Source organism: Protopterus annectens, chromosome 2.part2 (genome assembly GCF_019279795.1).
Source record: "Protopterus annectens isolate FY-2018-M chromosome 2.part2, PAN1.0, whole genome shotgun sequence".
Lineage (NCBI taxonomy): Eukaryota > Metazoa > Chordata > Ceratodontiformes > Protopteridae > Protopterus > Protopterus annectens.
The window spans coordinates 1042720157-1042745083 of NC_056730.1; positions in this window are offsets into that span (position 1 = coordinate 1042720157).

A 24927-nucleotide genomic window follows, 5' to 3' on the forward strand; every position below is an offset into this window, starting at 1 on the left:
TATGTATGGCATTAGAGAGTGCAGCTTGTACATGCATAGTTGTTATTACAGGGGTCCTGTAGTGTACATGGATATATTACTAAGTGTACCTGTTGGGGGGGTGGGAGTGGGTTTAGGTTATTCCTGACCCTATTTGGATGAATGGGTGCTATTTCTGTAGGTAAAGTACTTCCCATGCCATAGTGCTGTGCAGCACGGCAGCTCTTGTTGTTGCCATTATGATTAATGAGACAGCTATAGAATGCTCTGTGCTTGGCATCATAATATGTGGCTGATTAGTTTCACAGTAGCTTTGTGTGGTTTTATATGGTGTATCTGCATCTTACTGAGGCTGACCAGGGATCACCTACACTCATGTGCGTTCATTCTTGCAACAGTTACTACCTTCTGTAGTACAGTTTAAAGCATGGTACCACCAGTTTGCCTTCTTGTTTGTGTTGGGTTGAATCCTGGTTCTGTTTCAATGGCACAATCACTGCACATATGTGACTGCTTAAGGTTCATTTGTGTAGAATTCAGCATTTGCACATGTATTGCCATCTGCATGGGTGTCATGACAGTCACCACTCTGCTCTTAAGAAACATGACATTAGCATTGGAGACTAACTATGTGTAGCATACTGTTAGCTCTGTTTGTGTGACTACTGTGATCCAGGTCAGTGGGGTGGATGGAATCCAACATGAATTGAGCAGAAGTGTTGGTACATGATGAGTCTTCCAAGTTCATAATGGAATAGTTGAGAGTAGCCATTATTATGGTTCTGTCTCAGACCTAATCTTCCCCATTACAGCACATTTTGACAGTTGAGAAATCCGCGGCCTGGTGGGTGATCTGTCTCAAGGTGCAATTTGAATTCCACTTTGGCACAAAGGTAGTTGCTCAGCATAATGCATCTGAAGTTATGCAAGTGCATCTAGCATGGGGGTGTACTGGTGGGTGATCTGTCGCAAGGTGCAATTTGAAATCCACTTTGGCACAAAGGTAGTTGATCAGCATAATGCATCTGAAGTTATGCAAGTGCAACTAGCGTGGGGATGTACATATCCTTCAGGAATATGGACACACCTGCGGCTTGTGTGTTCCAGTAAAGGATAATGGGCAAGAGGTGAGGTATGTGTTATAACATAGTCATGCAGGTGTGCTCTCCAAACCCTTGAAACATGTCTCAGCCATTGCACAGATATGTTCTCCATGTTAGGGATTGACATATGTGTGTCCATATAGTGTATCTGACATGTATCATTGTGTAGTGAGACCTGCATTTTATTGCTTGGCTGTCCCTGTAACAGCAGTGGACCTTCACTTGAACTGTGCATGATGAAGGCACTATAGAGGAAGCATGAGCCCTAGGCAATATCCAGATTCCCAGGGGTGACAGGTGCAGGCCCTGTCTGGCAAAGCATCATGGTCTGTCAACCATGTTATCCCAGGCTGACAGATACTGGATACCCTTTGACTTGCACCACTACACTAGACAATTGTGGAATACAATCCTTCTGTCCCTGTACTGCAGTATCATTCTGGCCAATGGCAGAATGCTACCCAGGACTTGGGACATACCTGCATGGGCTACAAGACCTGACAGTTCCTACATGTGTTTCCATGCAGTCCAGGCTACTGCATCATAGGTCCTGCACAACAACATGGAATATGCCAGAGCTATGTGTATAGTTCAAAAGGTGATCTGAGTGTATGGGTATGTGGCTAATCATGGCAGACATGCAGCTGACAGTATGTATGCCCTCGTATAGGTTGATGTGTAACATAGTGCTAGAGTTTGCATTCACAAATAAGTACTGTTGGGCATGTTTCCAGTCACATGTTCTGAGGTGTATCACAATTATGCAAACTATGTCATACAGTTTGAGGATTTCGGTGTCTGTCTTTTCCTGCTTGGGGGGGGGGTCACTTGTTTGGCCAGATACTTAGAAGCCTCTGTGAATGTGTGTGATTTCTGGTAGTGTGTGAGGGTGTCCTTACTGTGTTCTGGTAAGGGTATGTGTTGGTTGTGTTGATGAGCTGCATGTGTTAACCTACACCTCATGACTGTCCAATCCAGTGATGGTTGTAGACTGTGCTGCCTTCCAGCTTACCCCTGTAGTTGTATCCCAAACAATGTGTGGGGCATGGTGATAGGAGGGTTTGGCAGTGTACATGGCATAGAGATTACATTCCCCCAGGATGGCCACATACAAAAAGCTGACATTAGTAAACACCAGTAGCTGACTAGTGGAGATGCCTGTATGAGCATTCAGTACTATAAGTACCAAGTACTGTATTTAGTTTACGTATTGCTTATGAAGATGTTTTAGACAGTGATGCTCACATGTAAATAATTGTGTTATGGACGTGACAACACTGGCTATTAGGGAAACATTGTAGCTACCTTTAGCAGCAATCCTCCTCTGAGGAGTACATCACATCCTGTTAGTTGATTACAGATGATGCAAGTGTCTACAGGTCTGTTTCCTTCTCTAGGTATATATTCACATATCCACCAGGATCATGAGCTCTGTTGGGTACAGACACCCACTCTCCAAACAGAGTCATGTATCAATAGACTCTGATGCCACTATCAACATGATCAGGATATAATCAGATAGTGTGAGCCATCACCTATGAAGCAGCTATTACACATGGGCAGCTGTCTCCTACATCTTACACTCCTACTGCAGATGTTACACTGGAGTTAAAGATGATATGTAACCTGTTCCATTACCAGTGCGGTGCACTACCTTACATACAGTATGTGTAAGCAGCTGTTAGGTTGGCAATGAGAGGTTGGGCAACACATACCTGGTAGTTCAACCAGTGTGTCTCTACTCTGAGCCCTGTAACAAGGGTCACTACACATTTGCATAACATGTACACATGCACAGCTGTTATTGCTTGCAAACGATACTAGAGAGGACCAGCCCTGTAACAAGGGTCACTACACATTTGCATAACATGTACACATGCACAGCTGTTATTGCTTGCAAACGATACTAGAGAGGACCAGCCCTGTAACAAGGGTCACTATACATTTGCGTAACATATACATATGCACAGCTGTTATTACTTGCAAATGATACTAGAGAGGTCCAGCTCTGTAACAAGGGTCACAACACATTTGCATAACATGTATGCATGCACAGCTCTTATTGCTTGCAAATGATACTAGAGAGGTCCAGCCCTGTAACAAGGGTCACTGCACATTTGCATAACATGTACACATGCACAGCTGTTATTGCTTGCAAACGATACTAGAGAGGTCCAGCCCTGTAACAAGGGTCACTACACATTTGCATAACATGTACACATGCACAGCTGTTATTGCTTGCAAATGATACTAGAGAGGTCCAGCCCTGTAACAAGGGTCACTACACATTTGCATAACATGTACACATACACAGCTCTTATTGCTTGCAAACGATACTAGAGAGGTCCAGCCCTGTAACAAGGGTCACTACACATTTGCATAACATGTACACATGCACAGCTCTTATTGCTTGCAAATGATACTAGAGAGGTCCAGCCCTGTAACAAGGGTCACTACACATTTGCATAACATGTACACATGCACAGCTCTTTATGCTTGCCAGCGATACTAGAGATGTCCAGCCCCGTAACAAGGGTCACTACACATTTGCATAACATGTACACATGCACAGCTGTCATTGCTTACAAATGATACTAGAGAGTACCAGCCCTGTAACAAGGGTCACTACACATTTGCATAACATGTACACATGCACAGCTCTTATTGCTTGCAAACGATACTAGAGAGGTCCAGCCCTGTAACAAGGGTCACTACACATTTGCATAACATGTACACATGCACAGCTGTTATTGCTTGCAAACGATACTAGAGAGGTGGATATTACATGTGTTAGGTGCATGGATAGTTACCTGGCTCTTCCAATTATCTTTGCTATCATGCTGCCAAAGTGTCAGATGAATACAAATTATATGTATCCTGTTATTGAGTATTGTAATTGCCAATAGACATAACTACTGTTTGCATAACATAACAGAACTACTATGTAGGATAGAATACAGATCTGCCTAAAATACTGTACATTACAAAGTTATTGGCCCAATATCCCACAATGCACACAATATTTGCACAGTAAGCCCACCTTTAACATGTTCATCTTACTTATACACCCATATATATGTCGACTGTTACAATATATTGACATATACTATCCCCTGTTATAGCACATACTTGTTGGACCAGTCCTGACAATGACAGTGGCTGGAAGCAAATTGGTGGGTTCCAAGCCCATAGCATCCCATGGGGTGTATGCAGAGTTTGCCATGTGAACTACAGCAGTACACACATAGAATACTACAAACATTACTACTGCTCAATAATACATCGCTACAAGATAGCTATTTCCACTATATGCATTGATTACACTGTAATTCTTACAGTACAGGTACTACATACACAGACATACCACATGTTATACGCACCTTCTTAGTAATCGGAGGTGTTATTGACTAGTATAATACTCATTTTCGGTTCGTCTTTCTGTGTTTTGTACTGTCCTACAGGTAGATACAGATGGTTTGAATGTGTGACAAGGCAAACTTTTATAGTTACAGATTAGTAACATGTGCTATCCCGATAACTAATTGGTGTCCTAAGTAGCTAATTGCATGCACATCAGCTGTGCTGCTACTGCCTTAGCCAATACCATGGCTACAGTGGAGTATAATTCAGTACTCCACTTGGGTGTTGTCCCTTTGCCTTACTAGTGAGGAAGACAGTGTGGAAGTGTTGTTTGAAATCTATTGAAACAGCTGTATGGAGATGAAAAGTAATATACTGTGTGTAATGCCTAGAAGATTTGGTCTAAATGTGAGTACTGCTGTTATATTTCTGAACATAGCTACTTGTGCAGGGTTTGTGTGTACCTAATACTTCTGCATATGTTTCAGTATGGCCAGGTTGTTTGACCAGCTCAAGGCTGCATAGCTATGTGTATAATGTTAGGGGGTTTACAATGTGCTTACCAGACATATTTAGTTTGGTGTTACTGTGTATCATACTGTGCTGATAATCACTACTCTGTAACACTTCCTGGTGTACGAACCTTTCAAACCTCTGAAACGGGATTAGTTCATACAAACCATGTTACATCAGCAGCTGTTCAGTTGTATAACGGCAACTATTTCGCATAGGGCCATGTTAGTGTGTCTGTGTCTAGGTATGTTAAGGTTTCAGCAGATGTTGTACAGTAGTTGAATAATTGGTTATGGTATGACAGTATGTATTGATGTAATTATTTTGGTTGTGGGGTAGAGGTTGCTGATTGTACATAGCACATGCAAGTGTGTAGGAACCCCTTTTATACAACAGCTATATGTGTGTGGGTGTTCTTTCCCTATGTGAACACCTATCCCTTAGTGGACTAATACTGTGGTAATTGCAGGCTGATTCATTAAGGCACTATTAAATGCTTCCTTTATAGCATGCAGGTACTGTTAGCCCTTGAATCCTGTTGGCACTACATCGGAATGTAATAAAGTTTTGCAAAATGAAAGCTGTCTGTGTATTTCTGTCATGGATATTTGCAGTCATTCAAGTTGTGTTGGTGACTGTGTCCATAGAACATATTTGTAATAGTGTATTGGCATATACTCTTCATATGTTATGTTCATATTGTTTGGGTGGGGGTGGCTTAATGTGTGATTGCTATGGTCCATGTTATACTCAGATATGAACACTTTGGATGCTGTCTACAGACATGTATGTATGTGTATATCTATCTATATATATATATATATATATATATATATATATATATATATATATATATTTATTTCCAGTTTGATTACCGGGGAGGTCCACTGGGCTCAAAGAGCCCATTTTCAGTGGAGGCCCGGGAAGAAAAGCTCCATATTATATACAAGTAAACAAATTGAAATTATACAATCCATATTACATACAAGTAAACAAAAATGAAATTATACAAAGTAATGTGAACAATTAGAAATGCATAATGGCAAGACAATTCTTAAACATATTTACAAAGTTATTTAGAGAACTATTTATACAATAATTAAATAATTAAATAATTAATTATATATGTGTGTGTGTGTATGTATATATATATATATATATATATATATATATATATATATATATATATATATATTATTGCATACATTTATCTGTACCTCCATAGATGTGTAGATGTTTTTAACCTATCTATATATCTACATATATATGTAGACCTGTTTATATTGACATGCCTCTATGTATCTCTCTTGATATATATATATATATATATATATATATATATATATATATATATATATATATATATATATATATATGAGCATACACCTTTAATTGGGTACATGGCAGGTTGCCCTATTTCAACACATTTCTCCCTTTTGTGTTTTAACCTGTCTGCATACACAACTGTGATAGGTACATCCCAGGTAGCTTAATGTTAGGTTTCTCTGTGGACGGAGTACATGGTTGTGGGTTCTACTCCTGGAAGGTGTTATTATTTTACCTCTCAGAGTAGGCACTGGTAGGGAAAGTGTGAATAATACACATTTACGTGGCTGTAAGCAGGTTTGCCTGTGGTCTGCATGGCGTTAAGCAAAGGTTAAACCTGTGAAAGGCTTCTTCATTTACCGTGTTTCAGCGTTGCTTACTATTGCGCAAACCCATGGAAACCCGCTTACAACTGCTTAAGAGTGTTTTAATCCAACTGCATCCAACAGCCTTCATTCTGGCCCTCAAAATAACCTAACAGCTCTTGCAGGTCTTGAACCCCACAGTCACTGACTTTACTACTAAGGCATCTGAGAAATGTACAAATGTTATGGTGTTTAGAATATACATTGTACTACAGACATTCCTCACTACTGAAAACAAATGTGACAGTCAGTTGGTGTACATATGTCTGACACATGTTAATGTTCATATGTTTGTGAAATTAGGTGTTGCAATGTGACATGACAGGGAGTATTATGAATGAGAAAGGTTATTGCTTTGTGTCCTTTTTATATTGTCCCCATACTCCATGAATGCCCCTCCAGTTCACTTATTGGACATCCATCCCAGGCCCTTCTTGATGCGTGATTGCATTACCCATCATTCTTCCCCCACCCCAATCTTCACATACAGAACAACCATCCCTTCTATGGTGAATTAGGTTAATATTAATTGTTATAATACCAGAGCTGCATGTGTTTTGTTTACACTCCAATTCCTTTGGAGTGCTTCTGTGTCACAAAGTGTGTTCATAGATGTTTATATATATATATGGCTATTGATTTAACTGTATAAGATATATATATATATATATATATATATATATATATATATATATCTAGGTGCAGACATCACTGACGTGTGTATATATATATATATATATATATATATATATATATATATATATATATATTTCATATTAATTTGTAACAGTAATACATATGTAGACCGGAATGTGTTGGTTCACAAACTACAGCACATTGCAATGTACTGTACATATGTACACAAAGTGACTGTCCCATTTGTGATCATTACAGTGAAATGCATATGGTATAAGATGTAGTCACAAGAGATTGAAAAATGTATACACCTCGGATGGCTTAGTGGTAAGTCCCATGACTATAGTGTGCATGGTCCAATGTTCAACACCTGCAATGCTTTAGCAATGTTTTTTACTCCAGAATAAGGCTCATTTAAGTAGTTGTAATCATGTTTAAAAGTCTTTGTGTGACATTTTAGCAGCGGTTAAACACAGTTAAACAAATTTTGTAACGTATAACCTGTGCGCGCAAACACAGCCACATTTGCTAACTACTCAGGATATATACATGTCAGTGAAGTAACATCTCACTATGTGCTGACATAACATTACATTCTCTGTTGACTGTACTCTCCAGCACACATGGGTTTATATGGGTGTTTTTAATGTTTATTATACAGACAATTACTACCTATATATGCAAGCTGTGGTTAAGGTATACTTTTGAACATGATAAACATCCCTGCCTTTATCAGGATTGGAGCCTTGAATGCACAGATACTATGCAGATGCTGTAACCATTAAACTGTTGACATTAACGTTGTTTCCACCTATTTCCTATTTAGATGATTTCTATGTGTAAGCTAGGCTAAGCAAAGGGCGGAGGCCTCCAAACTCACTGAGCTTCATATACTCTTGAAATGACAACATATAACAAATGTACTGTGAGACAATACATTACATTCCTAACTACATTAGGCATAGTCCCTCACTGACACACTTCAAGGAAACATTGTTGTGAGAATGAGTAACAGAATATACACCCCTGGGATCATGTGTCCCAGGACCATACAGCCAGGGGCTGGGGGAGCCTGTCCAGTATGATAGCTGTGAGACCTGTTGGGGGAATTGAATGGTGTTGAATTGTCACATTAACATGCCCTCTTTAGATCCCTAAGTGCCCCTGTCACACTCCACAACCCCAGTCTTCAACAGCTTCCAGCAACTCTGCCTGGAATTGCTTCATTGGCTATGCTTGAGAGAGGCTCAGATATTTCATCAATGGTGCAGGGGAAAGCCAACACACTGTAGCTATGCTTCTAATTGCCCTTGGGCAGATAGATGGTAGGCTATCTGTGAACCTCTAACGTACAGGCCATCACAGCCATAATATGTGAATAAACAGACCTTCAGATCACAATATACAGTGAGAAATCACCATGTAGTCAGGAAACAGTTAAGTATAGCAAGAACATACAGAACACTGATACTTAATCACTCCAAAAGCCTATGTTGGAAGCTAGAAGACTTGTATAAGTTTAAGGCTTTCTATTGCTTACCAGTAGGTTACCTACAAGAGAGATGAAAAACAAGCACAGATGGGGAACATGCATGCAACTATATCATACCGTCCTATGTGTCAGCCTTAGGCTTTGGAATACTGGCCAAGGCTATTGGCGCCCCCATGGTGCCTTATTTAAGAGAGTCTTGAAGGTGAATACCAGCTCCATAAACTGCACAATAGCAGATTCAATGGGGGTTATGCTACTCAACACCAGGGGTTGTGATCACAACATGCATGCACTTACAGCACTCCTCAGGATGGACAACATCAACATCTGTGCAGTAACTGAGATCTGTCTTAAGGCTCCTGAGAGCACACCAGCACTACCAGACTACAACCCATATCACACATTTCAGCCACAGAACATGGACTGATGGAGATGGAGGGGCTGTATCCATATTCATCAGGGATACCTACACCTCCAGGTTAGTGGGGCAGCATGATACCTCTGAGATCATCCATGTGCAGCTAACATCAGCCACAACTGCAATGTAAACTGTGGCCTGCTATGGATCACCTTCCATGACCCAGGACCACCACTCCACCTACCTGGAGACAGTGGAGAATATGAAAGTCCTAATGCACACCTTGGCATTGGTTGATGTCAAAAACCATACCATTAACTGGGAAACGTACTCTGGTACTCACTTCCAGGCCCAGCGCTTCCTGGAATGTATCACCTCATATGCCCTGTATCAGGTGGTAACCTCCCTAACGTGGGGTGGAAACTACTAGAAGTGGTCATCACCAACATGGGCAACAGGTGCACCACAGCAGAGGTTAACCGGTCACTGGTTAGATCTGACCATGAACTATTCACTGTTTTCACACCCAAGCATCTCCCCCACCCATGGATACCACAGTGTATACCTTTCCTACAGCTAGATTTACACTACTAGTGACAGGGGTGGGGGGTTTCACAGCCCCCACATTAAGGGGAAACACTGCTCAAGATACAGACAGATTTCTAAATGCAGTCTATAAGCACCTACATGGATGTATGGATCATGCCATCACTGGTAAACCAAGACTCACACCTCATAGACAACATCCTTGCAGATACATTCAGTGCATACTTCACCCCCTAAAGAGCCCACAACACTACCCGAAAGGCACAGTTTCCCACACTTCAGAGACACACAGGTGGAAATGGCCCTCTCTAACAGCAGAACACAGCGTCAATGGAGGCAGATGTTGTCCCAGACTGCATCTTGCAAACTGCACAAGACAACCTGACCCTCCCCCCACCTAATTAAGCTTTCCAACCTCAAACTCTCCACAGGCTACATGCCCATACAGTGGTGCATGGCAACAGTTAATCTACCCCATCAAGGTGGAATCACAACTGACCATGGTATCTACCACCCCTTAAGCCTGACTAGCCTGGTCTGCAATGGTATGGTTTGCATCTTCATGGCACTCATTAACAAAGACACTGGTAACCTCCGAACATGTGACCCAACCCAGATCCATTTGATTGAGAGCAGTTTATGCCTACTGAACCTGTTTGACGTCTTACATACAGTCACCAAGACGTTAGATGATGGGGGAGGTGGTTCACACATACTACCTGGACCTCACCAGGGCTTTTGACACCTTGCCCCACTCAGGTATTATTGATAAACACACCAGCCTGTACATACACCCATACATCACAGATTGGGTTGCCAACGGGCTTACACACAGAACCCACATGGCACGACTATCGGTCTCCAGGTCCAACTCTTGACCATTCATGACTGGTGTCCCACAGGACTCAGTCCTGGGAGCCCTACTGTTTGGCATATACATCTCAAAGGTATAGGCAAACACAGGTGGACTATGGCAGACCATGTTTGGCAATGATTGCGAACTGGGAGCCATGACTGATAGTCCAGCTGACACAGACATCCCTCAAGGGGCCTCACAGAGAACGTCACAGGGTGCCAACATCATGGCCTCCAGCGAAGTGCCACTAACTGCATGGTCATTTCATTGTGGAATTGGCACCCACATCTTAACACATAAGTGGCAGCCACTTTAATATGGATGAGGTAATAAGGTATCTGGAGACTAAGGTATATAGTGATCTCCTCTTTGGCAATCATATCTCCACACTAGGTAGGACATCCTTCTATGTAGGCCATCTGATTACTAAAGGATTCCCATCTAGACATACTGGAGTTATAGTGCCCCTTTACTCATCACTCATCAGTCCCATCATAGGGTATAATAACCCATGTAGGATGTACCTCAGAAGACGCTTCCAACAGCTTGGAGGTCCATGAATGTACCTCACCAAGGGGAATACTCACCTCCAACATATGGCCTATGCAGCCAGACTGAATAAACTCCTGCTTTACTCAGTGGCATCTCCTTTACCCAGTGATGATCTCCGCTGGCCAACACAGCCATGTCGAACTCAGGCTTGATGGATATGCTCCACCTATGGGAATCCATGTCACAGTGAGCCACACACTGTAGTGAGCTGAACTTTGCCACAACAATGACTGGAAGATGCTGGAGGGGCAACTTCCTGTCGCAGACACTCCCCATACTTTGGAAGAACATCCCTAACTACATTATACAGAGCCCCTCACTAACACTCTGCAAGAGAAACCTTGAAGAGTGGATGGGGAACAGTAGATGCACCCCAGGGATCCAGCCATTGGCTCTGTTCCACAGAGGGACAGTTAATGAATCAATGGGGTGGCAAAAGCTGACACATTTTGGCTAGGCTTATGAATGGCCTCTGGCAGTTGGCCAAGTACCTACCTATGAATCTATACATACAGTATCTGCATATGCTGATAGCTTAATTTACTGTTCAGGTGTTGACTTACCTTGTGCCAATGGCAGTTGTGTGTGCAATAGTTGAGGGCTGCCTATGTTGGATGCACACAGTAGACTGCCTATACACAACAATTTACAGGTAGTCTTGTGTGTGTGTCATTCATTTTTACTGTGTGTCTAGGTGGAGAAAAGTGTCAGTCCCTAGGTGCCTACACTGTCAGTGTGTGTGCTATACATTCCCTCTTTGCCAAGGCATGGGCATACTGGGCACGCCTCTGTCTGCCTACTGGGGATGGCTCAGGGTGTTTGTGGCCTGAGTACCTCTGTGCCTGTGGGGCCCTTGGCAATGGTGTGTGGGCTGTGAGGGCCTTCACCATTCTGTCCCTGCTGCTTCTGTTTCCACAGGACCATATTGTGTAGCATGGCACATACTATGAAGATGTGGGCACATGTGCCTGGAGAGTACTGCAAGCCTCCACCAGATATGTCCAAGCAATGGAACTGTGATTTCAGCATCCCAAACACATGCTCTATGATGATTTTGGTTTGTGCGTGTGCCTCATTATAGCATTCATGCATGGGTGTGTGTGCATTTCTGGTGGGAGTCATCATCCACGGTTCCAGTACATAGCCAGCATCCCCCACCAGGTGGCCATTTGAGATGTCCCCCCTGGCAAATAACCGATACAGCTGTGAGGCATGCCAGATGTGGGAGTCATGATAGCTTCCAGGGCTGCCAGCACACACATCCATGATAATGCCCGGGGCATTGCACACGACCTGGCAGTTGATGGAGGGGTATCCCTTGAGGTTAATGTAGTGCCTACCCTGCTCACCAGGTGGTGACTTGATGTGTATGTGCGTGCAGTCTATTGTACCCAGTACCTCTGGGTATTCTGCCACATGGTGGAAGAGATGCATATTGCTGGCCAACTCCTCCTGCGTTCGGGGGAAGTATATGTGCTCATTGGCATGTAGTAACATCGCATCCAGGAAATGGTGTAGTACCCTGGATGCTGATGCCTGTGAGATCCCCATGATGCCCCCAGTTGGTCTTTGAAAGGTACCTGTATCTAGTATTCTCAGGCTTACACATACCTTCGTATCCATTGGGATGGGTTCCCCAATGTTTGTTCTGGCTCTGAGGTGTGGCCAGCACAGCTCCACAAGCTGCTGTAGGATGTCCCTGTCCACCCTGTAATGCTCTACTATCTCCAGATCATGTAGCCCCTGGTAGGTTACCCTGGGTCTGAACACTCTCATCCTCCTCTGATGTCTGAGGTGGTCATGTGCATCATCATTCACACCACCTTCAGTCTCCAACACATGCTGGTGGATCAAAGCTATGGCAGCCCCTAACATGTACATAATAAAATTTCCCTGTCTGTATACACCACTGGTGCAGAGTGTATGGGAATACACAAATGTGTGTGAGGTGCTTTCACACTTTATAGCATTGTGCTATGGATGTTGCTGATGTCAGTGGGTGTGTATGAGCTATTCCAGCTGCAAGGTGTCTTAATTATAGGTTTTGCAATGAGTACTGCAAGTGTGGGGCCTTTACTGTGAAGATTTACTTGCCTGCCTTGATTAATCTGTTGCCCTTTAATTCACTTTTAGACCTGGATCCTCTCCCATTATCAGGCATGCATCCACCTGCCGTCTTTCTTGTTTTGTACTTTCCCTACCCAGTCATGGCAAAATGTGACTTGTAGCTGATATACTGCAAATTGGCTTTGCTCTGCTTGACACATTACTGTTTTCTTTGCAGTACAGCCCCTCTCCTTCCTGTTCTGCAGGTAGCTGCTTGCAGCCTTGTTAGCTGTTGTCAATGGCCCATTGTAGACTCCTAGGCATTAATTAGTCACTTGTACTCCAATTTCACTGCTGCAGCATTTCCTTATTTCTTTCCGATATCCTTCCTGTTTCAGCTGCAGTGCGCTCTGTGCATACCCGTTTATTGGGTTTATGCACATTTTCATCTCCGTTCACATGCATACTCGGTTACCTTGTCTACTCTAAGCTAAGCATAGCTATGGCCAATTCGACACACCCCTATCCTGCAGCTTTGCCTAGCTAGGGGCAGACCAGTTTAGCAATGCTCCAATGTGCTTACAGCAATGGCGACACACCCCTCTCTTGATGTCATCTTTATCTCAAGGGCACACCTCGGTGTTATAATGCTACGCTGTGAGGTGCATCCTTGCACCAGCGTGGAATCTGCGATTCCTTATTACTCCTCTCATTTGCATGGCATTGCCTACTAATTCTTAGCTACTGCACATAACACTGTCACTGCCCCTTAGCAACCCTTGCGCCATAAGTATGGTGTAGCATGCCTGCCATTGACTATTATGGGGAAATTGTGATATGTGTTTCATTGCGGTTTTATTCTATATTTTTATATATTCCTTGCGATCCCCTTTGCGCGCCGCTTCCCTGCGCTTCCACATCGTGATAGTGCGACTGTATATGTTAATTTTATATTTTGTACATTGTTTTTATGCCAATGGCTATATATTTAGCCATTGGCATATATTAACAAAATAATATATGTGTTTGGTCGGCTGTCATGGCTCCGATTTTATGTTTGCAAAAATGTAAACCATTTTCTACAGTTTACATTTCTGCATGCTTACACTACGCCTGCACCACTTCCTGAATTGCTACATACCTTCATTTGCATGCTACACTGCTGCACATGGGGTAATTAGCATACAAGGCTCGGGAGTTGTAAGGGTGTAGAATACGCAGATAGTGCACGTGGAAACAGCTCATACCTGAATCGCTCAGAGGTCAAATTTGGTGTTAGAATGCTGACTCTACACCTGCACCTGGTGCAAGCTTCATGAATCCTGGTATAAGTGTTTTACTGTGATGTCAGAACTGTACTACTGAATTATTTTAAGTATTTCTCTGTGATCCCTGAACTCTTGGCTAGCACTGTGCAGTAAAAAGTATTGTCTTGTATTTTGGCTATTTGTTATTAAATATTTTTAAACCCTTTCAATGGTGGCTGTTTTTGAAGAGATGATTTAAGCTCTTTAGAGTACTTGCATGCCTTTAGTAAAATTGTACAAAGCCACTCCAATAGTTTAGCCGTGGGATTTACTTCCAATTGGATAATAATATTGCACAGTAATAATTGTACACCCTTTTAAGGGCCTTTGAGTAGCTGACAAATATTAGTGGGTGGTGGCAGCTGGTACTACCATATAGTCTGGGAAAAAGGAGCACAGCTGGAGAACCTGTGCCAGCCTTCCCCAGGAGTGTCTGTGTAGTTGTATAAACTCTTCTCAAAGTGTGTGTGTGTGTGTGTGTGTGTGTGTGTGTGTGTGTGTGTGTGTGTGTGTGTGTGTGTGTGTGTGTGTGTGTGTGTGTCAGCTACTTGGACAGGGATATGAAGCACTGGTTGGACAGAGAGGGTGCTGGAAGTTTTAGCTTGCTCACTAGGCTGAGATCTGGACCCTATAGCTGTGCCAGTGGGTAGTCTTATTGGGGACCTGGAGAGCAAGGGAGTGACCAGCCCCAGACTGACTGTGATCTCTGTGTGAAATTGCACTTTACTGTGTGTATTTGTTATCCTTTCCTCCTATATGAGACGCCCCTCACTGGTGTTAGTGGTGAGGATTGAGGCTCCTTTATTGCTGGGCCAGGACACGGGCATCACAGTGCACACTTATGCAACCAGTGTATTGTACATTTTTTACTTTTTATATTTTTCCCCTAGTAGATTTGTTTTGTTTTTCAATTGAATTGTACAGGTTATAGGTTACATTAAAGGTGGGAAAAGTTTTGAAATTATTTATCGTGGTCTCATTTTTTTGTATCATAAAAACCTGGCCTTTTAACAGGAGTGTGTACACTTTTCATATCCACTGTATATCTATCTATAGGAGAACAATGAACAAACCAGGCATCCACCAAAGCTGATAACTGATTTTCCAAAAACTTTAATGCAAAAATACAGGATAAGTGCTTTCACACATAATGTGCTTCATCAGATCCACAAATTGAAATAAATAAAAGCCGTTAAATAATATAACAATATAGCAGGTGGCCAGCCAACAAGATTACCCAATTATTGATGTATACTACGTTTTTTAAGAATTGGTTTTAAAGGTACAGATGCATTGATGCCAGGCAGATTATCAGCCTGTAGTGTAACAATCCATTCAGTTTCAGCAGTTTCAAATGTGTTATTAAAATCATCACCTCTTTTATTAATGTGTACAAGATGTAACATTGTAACACTATAAAATCAAAACTATGTCCAGGAGATATGGATATATTCTTAGCCAGGGCATAAGCCAGTTCCTACATCTAATATCACCTAGATGCTGAAGTATTAGTTCTTTAAGCATTCTGTTTTCCCCACATAAAATGAGGTACAATTTCTGCATCTAGCTAGAAAAATCAAACCATGAGACCTACAATCAGCATAAAATCTTGGTTTAAATAAAAAATCACTAGTAGGATGCTGAAATTCAACCTTAGTTGAAATGTAGCAGCAGGCTTTACATACCCTGCAAGGATAAGTACCCTTGCGTTCAGAGCCTAATGGGGGGTTAAATGTAGACTTATAACAAAGTTGTCTCTTAAGAGACAAACTATTCTTAAAAGTATAACTAGATTTATCCCCCACAATGGACTTGATTTTATCATCAGAAAGTAATATTGGTCAAAGCATATTAACTGCATTACAGACTTGCTGCACATTATTCTCATATGTCAAAGATAATCTAACTTTGTTATCAGTTATGTTTTTAACACTAGATTTCCTAGATGCATATGAACAATTAAAAAATGGTTTGCCCTTATCAAACCTCAGAGAAATAACCTCACTACAAGTAGTACTTAAATCATGTTGCTTATATCCTCTGGACAGAAAATCATTACTCAAACTGGACATAGCTTTATAACATTCAGTATCATTATTGCGCAAACAGGACATTCTAAGGTACTGACTTTTGGTGATATTATTAAAAATATGCCTAGGGTACATCTTATTAAAATGCAAAAAAATTTTTTTCTGCAAGGTTTTCTATATAAAAATCTACTAATAGCACCATCAGGCAGCATAACCCTTATGTCTAAAAAATAAACTGTGGTACATGAGTGATTCAAGACAAATCTAAAACAATCACTAGATGATTCCAAATATTGTACAAATCTCAGAAGATCTGCTTCCAATCCCTCCCACAGAATAAAAACACCGTCCACAAATCGCTTGTAATATAACAATTGTGTGGAAACAATATCCATCAATACACCAATACAATCAATCAAATCATGTGAATAATCAGAGTTGGTCACTAAAAACCTCTTCAATGTTTAACTAATAATGCTTTTAATATGATTGTTGGAGGTATTCATGAGCATCTATATGAATTACTAATGGAACAAGTGATTGATAAGGATGCATATGATTTTATGTTGATCTCCGAACCATTAATAACTATTATCTATGGCCTGCCCAAGGTGCACAAATCTTTGCTTAACCCACCTCTCCATCCTGTAGTGTTGGGTAGAGGTTGGGCTACTGAGTTCATTTCTATTTTCATTGAACATCATTTAAAAAAGCCACAAGAGAAGGCGAGTGCAGTTCTTAAAGACACAGAGCATTTTTGAGCACCTTGGGAGACTATACCAGAGAACATGGTATTTTCTCTGATCAAACTATTCTGGCTACTATGGATATACAAACATTATTCACTATTATAACTCATGAAAAGGGAGTTACATCATTAAAGAGGTTTTTAATGACCAACATTGATTATTCACATGATTTGATTGATTGTATTGGTGTATTGATGGATATTGTTCTATAAAACAATGTTTTTTTATTCAATGATACTTTATATAGGCAGAAGGTGGGGGTCGCGATGGGGACTCCTTGTGTTAACAGTTATGCCAATCTTGTGTTGGCGGAATGGGAGCGTGAGGTAGTCCTCTCTGGCCACTTATTTTCCACACAATTCTTATATTACAAGTGATTTGTGGACAACATTTTTATTCTGTGGGAGGGATTGGAAGCAGATCTTCTGAGATTTGTACAATATTTGGAATCATCTAGTGATTGCTTTAGATTTGTCTTGAATCACTCATGTACCACAGTTGATTTTTTAGACATAAGGATTATGCTGCTTGATGGTGCTATTAGTAGTTCTTTATATAGAAAACCTTGCAAAAAAATGGTTTTTTGAATTTTAATAGCATGTACCCTAGGCATATTTTTAATAATATCGCCAAAAGTCAGTACCTTAGATTTTCACATTTGCATGCTAATGATACTGAATGTTATGAAGCTATGTCCAGTTTGAGTAATGATTTTCTGGCCAGAGGATATAAGCAACATGATTTAAGTACTACTTGTAGTGAGGTTATTTCTCTGAGGTTTGATAAGGGCAAACCATTTTTTAATTGTTCATATGTATCTAGGAAATCTAGTGTTAAAAACATAACTGATAACAAAGTTAGATTATCTTTGACATATGGGAATAATGTGCAGCAAGTCTGTAATGCAGTTAATATGTTTTGGCCAATTTTACTTTCTGATGATAAAATCAAGTCCTTTGTGGGGGATAAACCTAGTTATACTTTTAAGAATAACTTGTCTCTTAAGAGACAACTTTGTTATAAGTCTACATTTAAATCCCCATTAAGCTCTGATCACAAAGGTACTTTTCCTTGCAGGGTATGTAAAGCCTGCTGCTACATTTCAACTAAGGTTGAATTTCAGCATCCTATTAGTGACTTTTTATTTAAACCAAGATTTTATGCTGATTGTAGGTCTCATGGATTGATTTATCTAGCTAGATGCAGAAATGGTACCTCATTTTATGTGGGGAAAACAGAATGCTTAAAGAAAGAATTCTTCAGCATCTAGATGATATTAGACATAAGAATTTGCTTAATGCCCTGGCTGAGCATATATCCATATCTCCTGGACATAGCTTTGATTTTATAGTGTTACAACTTTTACACATTAATAAAAAGGGTGGTGATTTAAATAACAAACTTGAAACTGCTGAAACTAAATGGATTGTTAAACTACAGGCAGATAAGCTGCCTGGCATTAATGCATCTGTACCGTTAAAACCAATTCTTAAAAAAAAACATAGTACACATCAATAATTGGATAATCTTGTTGATTGGCCATCTGCTATGTGGTTTTATTATTTAATGGCTTTTACTTATTCCAGTTTGTGGATCTGATGAAGCACATTATGTGTGAAAGCGCTTATCCTGTATTTTTGCATTACAGTTTTTGGAAAATCATTTATCAGCTTTGGTGGATGCCTGGTTTGTTCATGGTTCTCCTAATATTTCATTTCTTACTGGGCGACTTTTGGCTTGTTTGGATACATTTTATTTTCCTCTGTGTGTGTATATATATATATATATATATATATATATATATATATATATATATATATATATATATATATATATATATATATATATATATATATATATATATATATATATATATATATATATATATATATATATATAGAGTCATGTTATTTTATTCACTTCTCTTATATCTACAAAAAATCTTCTTTAGATATTTTCCCCATAACTAAACTAGTTTACTTTTCAAAAACACATGTTCTGTAGTTTCTTCCTCTTAACAATGCAAACATATTATATCACTTTTGTTTTCATATGGCATAATTCCTTTTACTGGCAGTTTATCTATTACCAGTCTCCACCAAAAATATTGACATTCTACTTTCTGACTGCTCCATTTGCTTTTTATTTCTTTAGCTTTAATTTTTTCATCTGTTAGATTTTTCCATGGTTTTACATAGTAATGTTTTATCATTACATTCTATACCATACATTTCTATATTTTCCTATATCATCAGTTCATATTATCCCCAAAATATTTTTGTAACATTTTATTTCTTCATTTATACACTCTTTTTCTCTTTTACTCTTTTTTACCATACTGTAAAATTCATCATATTTACATTTGTACAGTTTTACTGCTAATCTCTCATCTTTTTCATTTATCCAGTTTAACACTTTGTACAAATTTAATGAAGCAGCATATACCAGTAGGTTAATTAAGGTTCAGGCACCTAGGCAGTGAGACATTTCCCTGTGGTATATTTAGTCAGGGACAAATAACTGAAGTGACATTCAGCTGCAGAGAAATATGGCTGTTGTGAATTCCTTGTGGGCAAAGAGAAGAATGCAGTGCATGGCCACAACTTTAATAACCAAATGCACAGGAAGAGAATAATGCCCATGGTCCCCAAGGCAACATGAGACAGCAGGCAGTATGGCAGGCATCAGCAGTGGGCTGGTCAGTGGGCATGCCAGTGAAGATAAAAATGCAGTGCACAGTGAGCAATACCTTTATAATTGGTCTGTGTGAGGACCACTACCCCCTTTCGCAGTATCTAGGGAACATTACCTAAAATGCATTACCTAAAATGCATATTGCAGCATAAATGTGACTACAGCAGCATGCAGGATTTCCTCCATGCTGTAGCATACTTCTACATGTTGTAGTTACATAAACATGCACTGTACACTGAGCACAACACTCATTACTTTTTTGCCCCCATGCACTTGGCTATTAAAGCTGTGGGCATGGCAGTGTGTGCTTCCCTTTGCCTACAGGGAATTCACAACAGCTGTATTTCTCTGCAGGTGAATGTCACTTCAGCCATGTGTCCTCAACCAAATGTAGCACAGGGAAATGTCTCACTGCCTAGTTGCCCGAACCCGGTTAATTAACCCTAATCCTTCTTTGTTTTTATTTACATACAAAACTCATACAAAACTCCTCTTTTTATGGGATTTAGCCTAAAACCCCATATAAATAAAAAAATTGGCAATATTTCTTTTTTTTATTTCTTCTGTTTTTCCCCACTGAATTCTACTTACATCTTTATTCCCAAATTCTATACCTAATATAGAAATTTAATTCATTGTAAATTATACATCCCCTATCTTTACTACAACACACAAACATTTACTTTTCTTTTCTCTTTATTTAAAGCCGTCCATATCACCTCTAGACACTCATTTGGCAAATTATCCATTTTTTTGCAATTATTATAATGTCATCTGCATATGTTAATTCTTAACCCTTCAGGTGTTATATACCCCACCTCCTTCATTTTGTAATTTAATTCACATACTTTCACATTCATGACTAATGCAAAGAGTATACAACTCAGTGGACATACCTGTCTTACACCACTCTTCATATGTACCTCTTGGTTAAACAAGCCATTTACAAGTATTTTACTTTATTATTGCAATACACTGACAATTATAATTTCCTCTCTCACTTATATTATATTTTTCCATTATTACCCATAAGATTTCATGTCTATTTGTATCAAATGCCTAATTAAGGTCTCCTATTATGATTTTCACTTCTTCTTTTCTATTCATAATAACATCTACAATTTCTCTATCATTAATCATTCTTGACAACTCTTACTCTTTATACTATATCTACTATCTTTCATAATGTTTTCCATTTCAGTTTCAAAACTCTTTTGTATTATTTTCATAAACATCTTCTAAATCATTATTATTCAGTGTTATCAATCTCCAGTTTTTTAATTGTTTTCTATATTCCTTCTTCCATATGAATTTAAGTATTCCACTACATAGATCTTTATACATAAAACCTTCATTTAACCATTCATTCAAAATTAAAAAATATATATATTTTTTGCCAGTCCCTTACATTTTTATACATTTCCTACTCAATTCCATCTGGTCCTGCAGCCACATTTATTTATTTATTTTCCATTTGTATCTTAATACTTTATCTAGCTCATTTAAAGAAATCTCCTTTTCCAACTCTTTATTGTCTTTCCTCTTAACTTTTTTACTTTCATGTTTTTTCCACTGCCTTCTTTTTTCTTTAAAAATTTCTTGTGCATATTGTATTACACTATTCATAATCTTTCTTGAGTTCTTTCTATTTCTCCTTTTACATTGTTTTATTTCTCTCATTACACTACAGTCTTCATTTACTAATCTGCTTAAGTAACTCAATATTTATTCACTTATTCCTCGTAAAAAATATATTTGCTTATATAATAATTCTTGTTTTTTTTTTCTTAATTCCTGTCATATAATTCTTTTTCTTTGTCAAAGTACTTTTTGTCATTATGATCTAAATCTTACAATGCAGCATTATATGTTCTTTTATATTTCCTTTCTCAAGTTTTCTCACATCATGTTGCCACTGTAAAAACATGGTTTTATATTTTCCCTTAAATATCATCCACCATTCAGAACACTTTTTTATAGAATGCTCCATAGTAATATGATCATTCCATAACTGTATGACTAACCCCTTTTCTTCTTCATTCCATGCTTTCTCATTTATCCTTTTTAGACCTTTGCCTGTTTTATATATTCCTTGTTTTTCTTTATCTCTAGCCATATTGCAAAATGATCAGAAAATCCAGTTTCAGCTAGCTCACCTTTTTCTATAACTAAAACTTCTGATACTATAAAATAATCTATTTCGGTTCTGTACAAACCCCCCTTTTATAAGTTTATAAGTCCGTGTTTTTTTTTGTCCCAAAATACCAAATCTTATAACTTCTAACATTTTTCTTTTATAATTTCCTATCTTTTTATGCTTGCCTCTTAAATTGCAAATAAAATATCCTGTTATTATAATATTCATATTTATCGATACATAGTCTAAAATCTGGTAAAATAAGCCATCCCTTCCTTTACAATTAATATAAGCATAACTTGTTCTTTCCAGTTTAAATCTACAATGATTAATAATGAAGCACCTGGAGCCACCAAAGGCATGAACTTCGACTTTATTAAACAAAAACACATGCAAAAAAAATGCTTAACTTGTTCACCGCATTTTTTGTCAACCATGCAACTTCCTCAGTAAAACATTTTACTGTCTATACAATAAGTTGTGATGAAATTCATCCAGAATCCCATTTTGCTAGGGTCTACTGCACAGGTACCCTGTTGGTTACCATCATTAGCCAGAACTAAGGTGTTACTGTCAACTGTTTGGGCTGACCTATGCTGTTTAACACTTAAGATATGGTTATAAACCCTCTCCAAACTCTTGTTTCTAACTTCTTTTATTAAACAGTCCAACAAATCTTCTGGATAACCTCAACTTGAAAACAATGACTTAAGGAACTGCCATTCTTCCAGGAAATCTTCCTATTGGGTGATTATACGTGCAGCCCTCACAAGTTGACCCTTAACTACTTAAGGTTCTATCTTTCACCAGCCATTGTAACTTTTCCAACTTCCAAGTACATTGATTACTGGGATCTTACAGTAGAACTGGGAGTTGTTTAAAGTCAGCCCATTACTAATTGAAAAGCTAGGTGAACATCCAAAAATAATTTATAGGAGGGGTAAAAATCTTAAGAACCTGTTGCAACAACAATGTTACAGTACCCCAAAAATCACTGGTATGGTTAAATGTGAGTCCTGTAAATTTTTGTCGATATATGGATGCAACAAACACGTTCATAATTAACCAACAACAATACAGGCTCAAATTCAAGTTCAACTGTCAATCTAAGAATGTGGTGTACCTGGCTAGGTGTCAATCTTGTTCTGTGTACTACATTGGTAAAACGGAGTGTAGACTCCGTGATAGAGTTTATGAACATCAGTATGCAATTTCAAAACTTAAATTAGAAAATGCTTTGGCCAAACATATTCACTTATGTCAAGATCATAAATTTAAATATATGGCCATAGACCAAGTTTCCCAACCGTTACAAGGTGGCCCAGTTTCCCTCCACTTGGAGGAACTTGAACTGACTTGTCAAATCAGACTAAATGCTTAATGCTTACAGGTTCCCTGGACTTAATGACACTTGCTCAATTAGTTGCATTTTAAAACTTAAAAGTTTAGAGAGATGAGTCAAAGCAAAGTAAAGTTTCTAAACGCAAATGAATTTGCACAAGTATTCATAATATTACACAAAAACAAGTTTTCATCTTGGTTAATATGATGTAAACTTGGATCAGTATTGTTATGTTAAGTGAGGTGATACATCAATACCCTTCAAGTAGCAAGTTTAGCTGTATATGTTAGATGGTAAGAATAGGATCCATATATGTATATACATATATATATATATATATATATATATATATATATATATATATATATATATATACTTTTTATATTTCTTATATATTTTTTAGCAGTTTAAGCTTGATATGTGTCTTATATGTTTTTAAAGGATATGCGATGTATATGTTTTTACATGCATGTCTTTATAAACTTTTATATTATGTTTAATTTTGTATTAATGTTTACACAGATGTGGGTGACATAGCTGTGTCGTGACTTGTGATCTGAGCACATCACTTTCATTGGAACATTTAAATGTCACGAGAGTTAGGTTGCATTCACTTCTGATGAAGTTTGCCTTGAGTGCAAACGAAAAGCACTTTAAGTCAATAAACTATGTGGTTTCTCCTACTGAGCAGTGTCTGTTTTTTTTTTTTTTTTTTTTCTATAGAATATGGCTATTTTAGAGCTTCTCTCATTTCCCAAATTCCAGGTTATCTTTCCTCCCCATAGTTTCTCTGTTTGTAATCTTTCTTCATGTGTTAAAAATCTTGTGCCTTCAAATATAATTACATCTACATCACATGCATTACACCACTCCAAAATCCTTATTCTTCTTACTATATTTTTGATATAAAAATTGTCAGTTTTCCCTTTTTCTTAGATTCATGATTTCACATGTTCATAGCTAATTACTAGGCTAGCTTTCTTAATAGACCATCCTAAGCTTAACCAACTTCCCTCCCAAAGATTAAAATCAAACACTGTACCTTGTGGCTTTGAGTTAAGCACCTTAACCATTATACCAACCCCAGTCATTAGCTGCATATCTTCTTTTTCATCCATTTTCTTTCTTTCTTTTTTCTTTTGCACTTATTCTTTTAAGTGTTCTTTTTTGTCTTGTACCCTTTTACCAATAGAATTATTTTTGTTTCTTTCACTACTTCCAGTTTATGTCTTCTTCATTACTTATTTCAGAACATTCTTCCATATCCTCCTTATTATTTTTCTCATCTAGTTTTTCTTCTGTTTTTTCTACTTCTAAAATTTCTTCTCTTTGTTTATTTTCTTCTCTTTCTTTTTCCTTACTCTTATTTTCATTTGTGTATTCCATCCATGCACATCCAATTTGTTACATTTATAACATTTCAATTTACATTTTTGCATCATGCCCCATTTCCCCACAAACAGAACATTTTCTTTTGTCACTGTTACTTATCAAATGTCCTTCTTTTTCTGCAAATAAATAAATAAATACATAAAA